Source organism: Crocuta crocuta, unplaced genomic scaffold (assembly GCF_008692635.1).
Source record: "Crocuta crocuta isolate KB4526 unplaced genomic scaffold, BGI_CrCroc_1.0 scaffold225, whole genome shotgun sequence".
In the NCBI taxonomy this organism is placed as follows: domain Eukaryota; kingdom Metazoa; phylum Chordata; class Mammalia; order Carnivora; family Hyaenidae; genus Crocuta; species Crocuta crocuta.
Window position 1 is genome coordinate 469,552 of NW_027530408.1, and position 12,688 is coordinate 482,239.

The window sequence follows — 12,688 nt, forward strand, 5'->3', positions numbered from 1 at the left end:
TCAGAAGGGAAGCTACAAGGATCTAAAGCTTGGCATTGTACATCCATATGCCTAATAATCAACCCAATAGAATAATAAAGTAGCTTCACTCAGGCATATGGTTGCAACATTATCCCAGAAGCTTAACATAAATGATGTGATTCTTTCTTACATGATACAAGAAGTAATGTGGTTAGATACGACACAAAAGACATTTACAAGTTTTAATATAGCTTTCATCAAACCTAAGAAATTTCCTGTATCAGAGGATGCTATCAAGAGAGTAAAAGGGCAACCCACAGAATGGGAGATAATATTTGCAAATTACTTACCTGATAAAGGACTAATGTACAGAATATATAAAAAACTCCTACACCTCAACAACAGAAAACAAACAACCCAATTCAAAAAATGGGCAAAGGACTCAAATGGACATTTCTCCAAAGAAGATATACAAATAGCCCATAAGTACAAGGAAGGATTCTCAACATCACTAATCATTAGAAAAATGTTAATCAAAACCACAATGAGACATCACTTTACACCCATTAGGATGGCTATTATTAAAAACAAAACAAACTAGCTTTTTTCATAATGAGTCAGCTGTCAGAACACAGGTATAATGAAAACCACCACTAAAACTAAACCAAAATGGGAAAGGTAAAGACTCTTATCAACATCCCCATCATCGGACATGTAGATTTGGACAAGTCTAACACTACTGGCCATATGATCTATGAATGAGGCTTGACAAAAGAACCACTGAAAATCTTGAGAATGAGACTGCTGACATGGGAAAGATGGGTCTTGAAAACTGAACATGAACATGGTGTCACCATTGATATTGCCCTGTGGAGATTCAAGACCAGCAGGTATTATGTGACCATCACTGATGCCCCAGATTACTGATGCCCCAGACTTTATCAAAAACATGATTACAGGCACATCTCAGGCTGACCATGCTGTCCTGATTGTTGCTACTGGTGTGAATCTGAAGCATGTATCTCCACATAGGGGCAGGCCTGTGAGCATGCCTTTCTGGCTTACACAAGGGTGTGAAACAACTAATTGTTGGTGTTAACAAAATCGATTCCACTGAGCCACCATACAGCCAGAGGAGATATGAGGAAATAGTTAAGGATATCAGCACCTACATTAAGAAAATTGGCTATAACCTCGACATAGTAGCAGTTGTGCCACTTTCTGGTTGGAATGGTGACAACATGCTGGAGTCAAATGCTGACTTGCCTTGGTTCAAGGGATGGAAAGTTCCCCATAAAAATGGCAATGCCAGTGGAATCATACTGCTTAAAGCTCTGGATTGCATCCTGCCACCAGCTCGTCCAACTGACAAGCCTTTGTCTGCCCCTCCAAGATGTCCATAAAATTGGTGATATTGGTACTGTCCCTAGGGGCCAAGTGGAGACTGGTGTTCTCAAACCCGGCATGGTGGCCACCTTTGCTTTAGTCAGTGTTACAACTGAAATCAAGTTTTTTAAAATGCACCATGAGGCTTTAAGTGAAGTTCTTCCTGGGGACAGTGTGGGCTTCAAGGTTAACAACGTGTCTGTCAAATATGTTTGTCTTGGCACCCTTGGCTGGTGACAACAAAAATGACCCACCAGTGGAAGCAGATGGCTTCACAGCTCAGGTGATTATCCTGAACCATCCAGGCCAAATCAGTGCTGGATTGCACCAGTACTCACACTGTTCACAAGTTTGCTGAGCTGAAGGAGACTGATCATTGTCCTGGGAAGAAGCTGGAAGATGACTGGCCACAAGTCCTTGAAATCTAGTGATGCCGCCATCATTGATATGGTTCTTGGCAAGCCCATGTGTGTTCAGAGCTTCTCTGACTATCCTCCTCTGAGCCATTTTGTTGTTCGTGACATGAGACAGACAGTTGCTGTAGGCGTCATCAAAGCAGTGGACAAAAAGGCTGACAAAGTCACCAGAAAGCTCAGAAGCCTAAATGAGTATTATTCCCAATACCTGCCTCCCCAGTTTTAATCAGTGGTGGAAGAATGGTCTCAGAATTATTTTTATCAATTGATCACTTAAATTTAATAGTAAAAGACTGACTGCTGATAACAATGCATCTAAAACCTTCAGAAGAAAAGGTGAACGGGGTGTGTGTGTGTGTGTGTGTGTGTGTGTGTGTGTGTCTGTGTTTGGCAATTTTAAGTTATTAGTTTTTTATTTTTTTTTAAATGTTTTATTTATTTCTAGGAGAGAGAGAGAGAGAAACAGCGTGACCAGGGGAGGGTCAGAGAGAGAGGGAGTCACAGACTGAAACAGGCTCCAGGCTCTGAGCTGGCAGTCAGCACAGAGCCCGACGCGGGGCTCGAACCCACGAACCGCGAGATCATGACCTAAGCGAAAGTCAGACGCTTAACCGACTAAGCCACCCAGGTGCCCCTAAGTTATTAGTTTTTTAAAGCAGTACGTTTTAATAGAAACAACTTGACCAAAAATCTGTCACAGATTTTTGAGCCCCATTAAAACAAAGGTTTAGTGAGGAAAACAAAACAAAATACAACAAGCAACATCTTGCTGAGGATGTGGAGAAATCAAACCCTGTGCATTGCTGGTGGGAATGCAAAATGATGTATCTGCTATGGAAAACCAAATGGTGGTTTCTAAAAAAGTTAAACATAGATTTACAATGTGATCCAGCAAGTCTACTTCTGGGTATACACACAAAAGAACTGAAAGCAAGGATATGAGTAGATACTTGTATGCCCATGTTCATAGCAACAGAATCAAAAGGTGGAAGTCACCCAAATGTCCATTGACAAATGAGTGGATAAATAAAATGTGGTTGATGTACACAATAGAATATTATTCAGCCTTTAGAAGGGAGGAGATTTGAATGCATGCTACAATATGGATGATCCTTGATGACATATGCTAAGTGAATTAAGCCAGTCATGAAAGGACAAACATTCTATGACTTCACTTACATGAAGCTCCTAAAGAGTCAAATTCATAGAGACAGAAAGTAGAACAGGAGATGCCAGGAGCTGGGAGGTGGAAGAATGGGGAGTTAGAGTTCAATGTGTACAGAGTTTCAGTTTGGGAAGATGGAAAGTTCTGGGGAGGGCTGGTGCTGATGGTTGCACAACAATGTGCTTAATGCACTGAACTGTCTGCTTTAAAATGGTTAGTAAATTTTATGTTATGTATATTTTGCCATAAGATTTTAAATCCCAGTATAGTTAGCATGTAATGTTATATTAGTTTCAAGTATACAATATAGTGATTCAACAATTCTATACATTACTGAGAACTCATCATGATAAGTGTACTCTTAATCCCCTTGACCTATTTCATCCATTCCCCCAGTCACCTCCCCTCTGGCAAAAGCACCAGTTTATTTTCTGCGTTTATGAGTCTGGGTGGAGGTTTTTTTCTTCTTTCTCTTTTTCTTTGTTCATTTTTTCGTTTCTTAAATTCCACATATGAATGAAATTATATGGTATTTGTCTTTCTCTGACTAACTTATTTCACGTAGCATCACACTCTCTAGATCCATCCATGTTGTTGCCAATGGAAATATTTCATTCTTTCTGTGGCTGAGTAATATTTTGGGGTGTGTGTGTGTGTACCACATGTTCTTTATACATTCATCTATCAATGGACACTTGGGTTGCTTCCATATCTTGGCTATTATCAATAATGTTGTTTTTATAAACATAGGGGTGCATATATCTTTCAAATTAATGTTTCCATTTTCTTTGGGTAAATACCCAATAGTGGAATTATTGGAGCATATGGTAGTTCTATTTTTAAGTTTTCTAGGAAACTCCATACTGTTTTCCAGAGTGGCTGCACCAGTTTGCATTCCCACCAGCAGTGCACGGTGGTTCCTTTCTCTCCACATCCTTGCCAACACTTGTTTCTTCTGTTTTTAATACTAGCCATTCTGACAGGTGTGAGGTGATAGTTCATTGTGGTTTTGATTTGCATTTCCCTAATCATTAGTGATGTTGACCATAATTTCTTAAAAGAATAGCATGGGTAAGTTAATCTCTTTAAAAATGCAGACTCTGCCAAAGTGTGATTAGTGTACACATTCTCTGTTTGGAAGCCCTCCCAACCACATGTCTGCTTCAGCAGTAAGCTCGTCATCTCTGTGCATCCCCAAACCTTCTTCTCCTGGTTCTTCACCACAGTCCATGTGCACACAGACTGCAGGAGTCGGGTGGGTGAGTACCTCATTGTCCTCTTCTCCCTTCCCTCCTATGAACCTCCATGTCCAACAGGCAAGTCTCTCAAATCCATTCTCCCCTTTTCTCACCATGGCCCCAGGCACTGCTTCAGTTCTGGCTTCACAGAAGCTTAGCTCATTGTCTCTCATATCAACAGCTGCAGTGGTTTCCAAGAAGGTCCCACTGCTCGTGTCTCATCCAACCTTCTTCTCATCATGGGGGCACCTTCCTGACCCAGACCATGGTCTGCTCTGACTTGCTCTCAGGTGGCACTACATAAAATGCACATGTTATCTAATCTTCAACCTTGGCAGGTCCACTTCTACCAGCCCATTTACAAAGAGGAAAATGAAGGGGTGCCTGAGTGGCTCAGTGGGTTAAGCATCTATCTAACTTTGACTCAGGTCATGATCTCACAGTTCGTGAGTTCAAGCCCAGTATTGGGCTCCACGGTGGCCATGCAGAGCCTGCTTGGGATTCTTTCTCTCTCCCTCTCTCCCTCTCTCTGTCCCTCCCTGTGTGTGTGTACTCTCTCTCTTTCTCAAAAATAAATAAACAAACTTTCAGTGTGCCTCGATGGCTCAGTCAGTTAAGCATCCGACTTTGGCTCAGGTCAGGATCTCATGGTTCCTGAGTTTGAGCCCCATGTTGAGCTCTGTGCTGACAGCTCAGAGCCTGGAGCCTGCTTCAGATTCTGTGACTCCTTCTTTCTCTGCCCTTCTCCTGCTTGCACTCTGTCTCTCCCTGTCTCTCCAAACTGAATAAATGTTTACAAAATTTTTAAATAAGGGGCGCCTGGGTGGCTTAGTCGGTTAAGCGTCCGACTTTCTCTTAGGTCATGATCTCGCGGTTGGTGGTTTCGAGCCCCGCGTCNTAAAAATATTTTTTAAATAAATAAATATATAAATAAACTTTAAAAAGAAAACAAAGAGGAAAATGAGAATTGGAGAGTGTCAGCCACTATGTCAAGGTCACATAGCTGACAAGTGGCAAAGCTAAGATTCCCACCTGGGCCATCAAACACCAATTAATAATAACAGCTAACATCCACTCAGGGCACCCAGCATATGCAGAGCATGGTTCTAAGTGCTTTACACTCAACAATTCACAAAACAAGGTGATTGTCATCCCCAGTTTACACTTGAGGTATTGCAGTGGAGAAAGCTTAGGTAACTAGCTCAAATTAACCCAGATGGCAAAGAGTGGAGCCAAGATTCAAACCCTGGGCAATCTGGTCAAGAGAGTGACAGGCTGTCTCACAGTGTAGGGCACTCATTTTTTCTAAAACCTGCAGAATAAATATCAGCCTCTGCAGCTTGGGAACCAAAGCCCACCCCAGGGTGGTCACAATTAACCTGCCACCCTCATTTAATGCTATACCCAACTAGACATGGTACTGCAACACCTCACACTGCTCCTTCATCTTGGGGTGTCCTTCAGAACCTCCCCACCCATAAATATTAGGTTAATCTTTTCAAAGTTCCATTGATTGTCATCTTCTCTGCATGCCCACTCTGATATCCAGGACCTGTTTAAAACTCATTCATTCAACAACATTTATTATATACTTAATGTAGCCCGTCTGTGTGCCAGTAGTTGGGGATGCATTGGTAAATAAGGCAAAGTTTCTATCCTTAAAATAGTGCCAAACAAGTGTAATCATTTATGGTCCTATTCATGGATCCTTGGATTACCATGAATAATGTACGTGTTTATCTCTGTCACTACATCGTGGGCTCCCAGAAGTCAAGGCGACATCTTAAAAAGCTCTGTGTCCCTCTCCTTGTACCTTGATCTTGGTAGGTAAACTCAGAAAATGTGTTCAGTGAATCAATGTTTGAGTGACTCAGTGGGCCCCAATGAATTACAAATCTTGTAAAATAAAACCCAGGCTCCCATGATGAGTCATGAGATGGAAGAGTAGAGCATCCTCATCTGCAGAACTGGCCTCCACATACTTGTTAGACTTGCTCTCTCGCTATTAATACTTTCATTTGCATAGCAGTCCACATTTTACAAAATATTTCCACATCGATTTTCTCATTTGATTCTCCATGGTAGGGAAATATGATCTTTTGCATTGGCTTGAAATTAATTTTCTATATGTTCATAAGCATATTTTGATTGCTCCTGATTAAGTTGTCAAACCAAAGAAGTCTGCTGAAACTAAACACCATGTCCCTAGTGGGGTAATCTAGAGACTGCCTGGCTCAGAGAGTCCTGGAACAGAGTCTTCACCTGTTCGCTGGGGACACCAACTTCAAGGTGATGAGGGAGCATGTGGCCAGCTGAGGACGAAGTACTAGTTAACGCAACCCACCTCCCACCAGGTGGGTAGTGTGTGACATTTCTCAGGCACTCCTGGCTGCCCAAGAACAAAGGAAAGGAAAGGAAGCAAATGACCAAGGGATAGAGATCACAGTCATACAGGACATGGGTCTCCATCAGTTTACAAATATCTTAGTAAATTATAAGATATTTGTATATATTTGACATATTTCCACATCCATTTTCTCATTTGATTCTCCAGGGTAGGGAAATATAATCTTTTGCATTGGCTTGAATAGCCAATCTTATCAATAACCTAATCTCCAGAAACCTATCTACTCAGTTCGTGGGAGCCCCAACATCACCCTTCATAGTGACATGGGGAACAAAGGCAAGAAGGAAATGGCAGGTAAAATTAAATTTCCTTATAACTTGCAGCCCATTGACAGATACTTGAGGCAGACAGAGTAAAACGTTTCTCCAGGAACCCCCTACTGTCCTAATGTTAATGCCTTACTAGAGGGAAAACAACCTTAGCTTGACAACAGCAAGGCCTCAGCTATCTTGAGTCTTCTTTAGCATATCAAAGTCTCTCTGGAGGGCTCCCTTTTGACTTTACCTCCCCCACTTCGTAGTACATAACCAGTCACACTTCACAACCCCAGGCAGCTCTTCGTGCCCCTGCCCAAGGGTCCTTTCCCTGTGCTTTAATAAAATCACCTTCTTGCACTAAAGACATCTTCAAGAATTCTTTCTTGGCCGTTGGCTCTGGATCCCCCAATGGGGCCATGGTAAGGTTCAAGGGAAATAAGGATACACCCAGAGCTTGGCACAGGGCAAACACTCAATAAAAATGGTAAAGGTAAAATGTTTTTTACTGATAATAGTAGCAAGGCAAGAATTAGGTTGTTGAATAGATCAGGAACTGAGGCTCTGAGAAGCTGGGCTTAAGTGACTTTCCCAAGGCATACACTGAGTTTACCTTAAACCCCAAACTGAAAGTCATTCCTAGCCTCCATCTTTCCTGAAAGCATAGTTTCTTACAGAATCCTGCCAGTCCTCACTCAGATCCTAATTCAAGCTCTTGAATTAAGAGCACACTCAACAACTCACCACTTCCTTTCTTTGAGCGGTTCATACCCAAGTTCCAGCTCGAAATTCGCATTTGAAAGACATGATGTTTTCCGCTGGTTTGAAATTAATTTGCTGTAATTCACACTAGTGTATTTTGATTGCTTTTGATTAAGTTTAACAAACTAAAGAAGTCTGCTGAAATTAAACATCAAAGTAAACAGTCCCTTTTCTAAGGCGCCTTGTGCATAATTATCAGCCTTGTCATTCTTGCTAAATATATCCATTATGTGACAGCCCCTCTGCCTGGGTAGTGGTAATTAATACAGAATCCCAAAATCAATTCCAGAGAAATCCTCTAAAATCAAGGAAGCTCATTTGCATAACTTTCCAAAATACATGAATGAATTGTTTTGAAAGTGGGATGAAAAGAAAGGGGCTTTTACAGGTCAGAGTTTCTTTGTAAAAGTAAATAAAGCGGGCTGCATGTTTAATTGGGTTTATTGTAAAGAAAAATAGGTCTTTGGTGGAAAGTATGAATAAACAGGTAAATGGCTCTTTGGAGCCATCGCTTTGCAAAAAGCTTCACCAAAATTAATGGCTAATAATTAACCACCCAAGCGACTAATATGTTGAAAAAAGTTCACAGGCAGCTTTGTTACATTGCCGAAAATGATGAAAATTAAAGTTAATATCATTTTCTTAAACGTGGCAAAATAACTTAAATATCTTGATACGGAGAAAAAAAAAGACCTTGTACCTTCATTTGTTTGCTTATGTTCATCCAGGGAAATAAAGGAAAAAACTACCAGCTCTTGGGTGGGGCTCCAAAACCTGCTCCTTAGAAGCTGAGTGACTCTGGGATGCAAGTTCTTGAAAGCTTCAGGGTCCTCCCTGAAGGGTAGAGACAGCCTCCCTCTGTCCCCAACTCCCTCTGAGGGGTCCCAGGAAGAGGGGAGTGCCCCTCCGGGGCACCCAGTTCCTCTAGCTGCAGCGCTTCTCCATACACATCCATTATTAATGAGAAGGAGAAGAAGAGGGAGGAGATTTATCAAGAGTTTACCAGACCCCATGCTGAGCACTTTTCCTTGCCTCTCATTTAATCTTCACAATAACCCTCTGAGAAAGTTGCTATTAGTATCATCTTGTTCTAAAAGTTTAAATGACTTTTCTAATGAAGAAACTGAGGCTTGGAAAGGGCAGCTAGTTAAGTAGCAAAGCTGGCTTCTGAACACAAGGGCTGCGCATGTAACCATTGAATTACGTGATGGCCCTGGGGGAGGGATCACCAACCTGGATGTGCGTGGAGGCAATATAATCTCAGAAGATCTATGCAAAACTAGTTGTGTATTTGCATTTTGTGGAGGAGAGTTGAAAGTATTTATCTGACTCTCAAAGCAGTCTTTGACACCCCCCAGGATAAGGGGTACTAGATGCTTGAAATTGAATCAGACCCTGTGAGTAGCCTAGACTGCTTTCCTATTTGAAGCGCAGTCCTGCCTCAGTAGCACCTGGGAGCTTGTGAGAAAATGCAAATCTTTGGCCTCATTCCAGGTGTACTGAATCAGAAGCAGGGTCTTAGGGAGACCCGCCCCCCCCAGGAGATTACTGTGTCTCTAATGCTGCCTGAGTGAGCAAGGAAGGCTACCTGGAGGTGACACATGAAATCAGCCCCAGACGATGAGAAAGAAGCAACCAAGGGACAAGGGACCTAAGGGAGAATACTTCAAACAGAAGGAAATGCCTGAGCAAAGGTGTAAGGAATTCAATCACAGGTGATGATCCAGGGAGTCCCAAGCAGGTGTGCGTCATGAGGCCTGGGGTTCAGAGTGGGTGAGGTGAATAGGATCTTCAGGGCTCGCTAATATAGGCTTGGAATGTATGCAGACGAGAGAATGGGCATGAGAACGGCTGCTAAAGCAGGAGCCTGAGGTGGTCAGATGTACATTTTAGAAAATCACGTGGGTGGCTGAATGCAAGCTGGACATGGACAACCCTGCGGGCATTACTAAGAAGGATCAGCCTACCCACAGTCTCATCAGCCCCCCCAGCCCTTGTCCCCCGACTACCCCTTACCAGACGTATCCATACCACACCCTCCTTCTGCTCCCAAAACCTGTAACCTGAGTACCTGTGAACTGTGGCTACAGAGGTGACTAAGGCCACAACTGATGTGTTAAATGCCAGCTCCCTGAGATCAGACCCGTGTCATCCAATCACCAGCCCAGAGAGGTCTTTGGAACTGAGTAAGCACTCAGCGAGGGCTCACTGAAGTGAATAATCATGATACGAAGTCAGTGTTTTGTTTCAGCAGAAGCACCTAACTTCCTGCAGGACACTAGGGTATCAAAGTACATGGCAAGAGGGACCGTGTGCTGCACGTGCAGGTCTGTCAGAGTGCGAGGGCACACTAGCAACTGGGACAGAAATTCTGTTGCGGTATATTAGGCCAAGAACAGGTCCGTGAACCTGAGATTAAAGGAGAACAATGAGCTGGTATTCCCCCACTCCTCACAGGCTGCGGCCAGAAAAGTGAGGGCTTCATGGGCCATTTTTCCTTCCCTTCTCAGCTTCCCTGGGTCCCCTCACCCTCATGGCCATTAGATAAGCACTCGTTGTTCACCTCCCATGTGCTAGAAAGTAGAGGATAGAGAGAAATAGAGAGAGGTAAGTGAGAATTTCCCGCCTCAAGGAACTTGCATTCACAGGGAGGAAAGAGGCGGGTACACAGCAAAAGAGGGGTGTATGTCCCGCCCCCCACCCCAAAGATTCTGCACACAAACACCTTTGTCTGACAGCGGCCTTTGAGGCTGGCTTTGAGGTTCACGTGCTCATCAGCTCCGCTGCAGGAAAGGGGAATGTTAACCATGGGGTTGGCTGTCTTCTGCGTCACTGTGAGGTCTCCACCCGTGGCTGTGCGGTCGGTGCCCTGCCCAGCCAAACTCCGCCTGCCACCCAGCACTGTGCCCTGGTCTGCCCAGAGGGCCGCCCCTCGCTAATTCACAGAAAAGTGCCCTGCAGGCTAGTGGCAGCCCTTTCATAGAGGAGCGGGCCTCCTTAAAGGTCAGTTCAGGACTCTGCTTGGGGAATGAAAATGAGGAGGAATTTTCACTCACTTGCTGTCTGATGTGGCCCAAGCACTGTGCTGGGTGCCCTACAGGCACCCCCCACTCAAGTTCATTCTCACAGCAATGCAGTGTGCTGGGTTTTATCTCTGTTTGCAGGTTCGGAGAAGTTGTGAGTTGCTGAGGGGTGCAGCTGGGACTGAGGCTTCCCCCGCCCTGCTCCTACCCCCACCGCCTTCACCCCACCCAACTGCCCTGGAGTCCCCGGTGCGCCAGCGCCCAGCTCCCCTCCGGTTGCTATAGCCTACCCCTTCTTTCATAGTAAACACTAAATAAGAAAGTAAAATCAATGAGAAATAATAAGCATTAAAAAACAACTCCATAAAAAGACAACCTTAAAAGCAGTAAAAATAAAAGTACGGCTTAAAAAAAAAACAATTGGGCAAAATCAGCACAGGGGGACCAACTGAGAAGATGAATCTGAATTTTTAAATTTCAAACAATAAAACCATGCAGAGAGGCAAGTCAGAGGTCCTTTGCAGGAAGCACACATTTTTTTTTTTTTTTAAATAGTTTATTGTCAAATTAGTTTCCACATAACACTCAGTGCTCATCCCCACAAGTGTCCTCCTCCATGCCCATCCCCCCCTCCCCCCACATCCATCAGTCCTCAGTTTTTGTCAGCATTCAAAAGTCTCTCATGGTTGCACACATTTTAAAAGATGGGGGAGGATTTCGAAGTTGGGCTCCAGTCGCCATGTTCCCCGCACCACAGTGGGCAAAATCAGCACTCATTACAGTGGTGCAGGAAGGCTTCCTGAAAGAGGTGGCATTTCAGCTGAACTTTGAAGTCAGGCTACCATGTGGAAAGGCAGTCTTTCCTGAAGAGAACTGAAAAATCAAAATCATGTGGAAGAGAAGATGCAGAATTTTGGAGGGCTTGGGTGGCAATAAGCCTGACTGGAGCAAGTTGTTACCCTAGGGGAGGGGTGTTACAAAGGGACCCAAAGTTGGTTTGTGACCAACAAGGGAAAACCCTAAGCCCACTCCAGGAGTTTGGACCAAGGTCACCTGGCTCTTCCCCAATGAATGAGGAGAGAGGCCAAAGGGCCCCTCCAAGATGCTTCAAGGTCACCAGTGGCTCTGTCCCAGCCAGGAGGAGGGCCAAAGGGCAGTGTCACTGACTCAAGGTCATAAACTGCATGAGAGGCTCAGGCAGGGCCAGGGCCTTGAGGGAGCTGAGTCCTTTGAGGAAGAAGGACTTGGCCCAGTTTTGTTTCCCAGAGTGACTGTGTGTCAGGAGGCTGTAAAGACTCCTTCACAGAACAGCCGTTCTTCCTGGCAGGATGTGAGAAGTCTGGGGGTGGGGATGCTGACCAGGGGTGGACCTGAGGGTCAGCTCCACCATGGCATTAGAGTGGGGGAGGGGAGGAGTGGAAAGGGTGCAAAGGAGTGTTAGTGGAGTGGGGATAGGATGGGAAAATGTCCCCCATAACTATCGGTGGGCTTTAAGCAAGTCAAGGTACCACACATAATGTGCAGATTACAGCTCCTGCAGCTCTTCCTCCCATGCTCACACACCTCCCCCCTCCTCCTCCATCCCCAGCACACACACACAAGCAACACACTCATCCCTACACTCACAGACTCCCATGTGCATGTGCTCACACACCTCCTCTTTTTTCCTCCATCCACAACACACACACACACACACACACACACCACACTCACATTTATACTCACAGACTCCCACATGCACGTGCACAGAGACATTCACATACTTGCCTTCCCACATGAAGACTCACACTCATGTACACACTCACACACGCATACTCAGCTAAGCTTCAGCCAGATTACTGATGTTTTCAACAGCCTCAGCAAAATTAATAAAACAAGGGCAATGCAGTGAATGTTTTCCAATGTTATATTTATTCATTTAACAGACTTTACATCATTCTGAGCTTACATCCCTTCTTTCCTCTTTGGTTTGGGGCAAAGGGATGTTAAAATATCCTTTCTTTGAGGAAAGGATGGTGATTATAGATGGCAGGGGTTTTTCTTCGTATCCTTTCTTAGCAAAACACAAAGCTGGTA

The 12,688-nt window shown here is 44.2% G+C and overlaps 1 pseudogene; it reads left to right on the top strand.

The window, feature by feature from the left end:
* Positions 1-630: 630 nt before the first annotated feature.
* LOC144233636 (putative elongation factor 1-alpha-like 3 pseudogene) lies at positions 631-1,989 on the top strand (annotated as a pseudogene).
* The last annotated feature ends 10,699 nt before the right edge of the window (positions 1,990-12,688 follow it).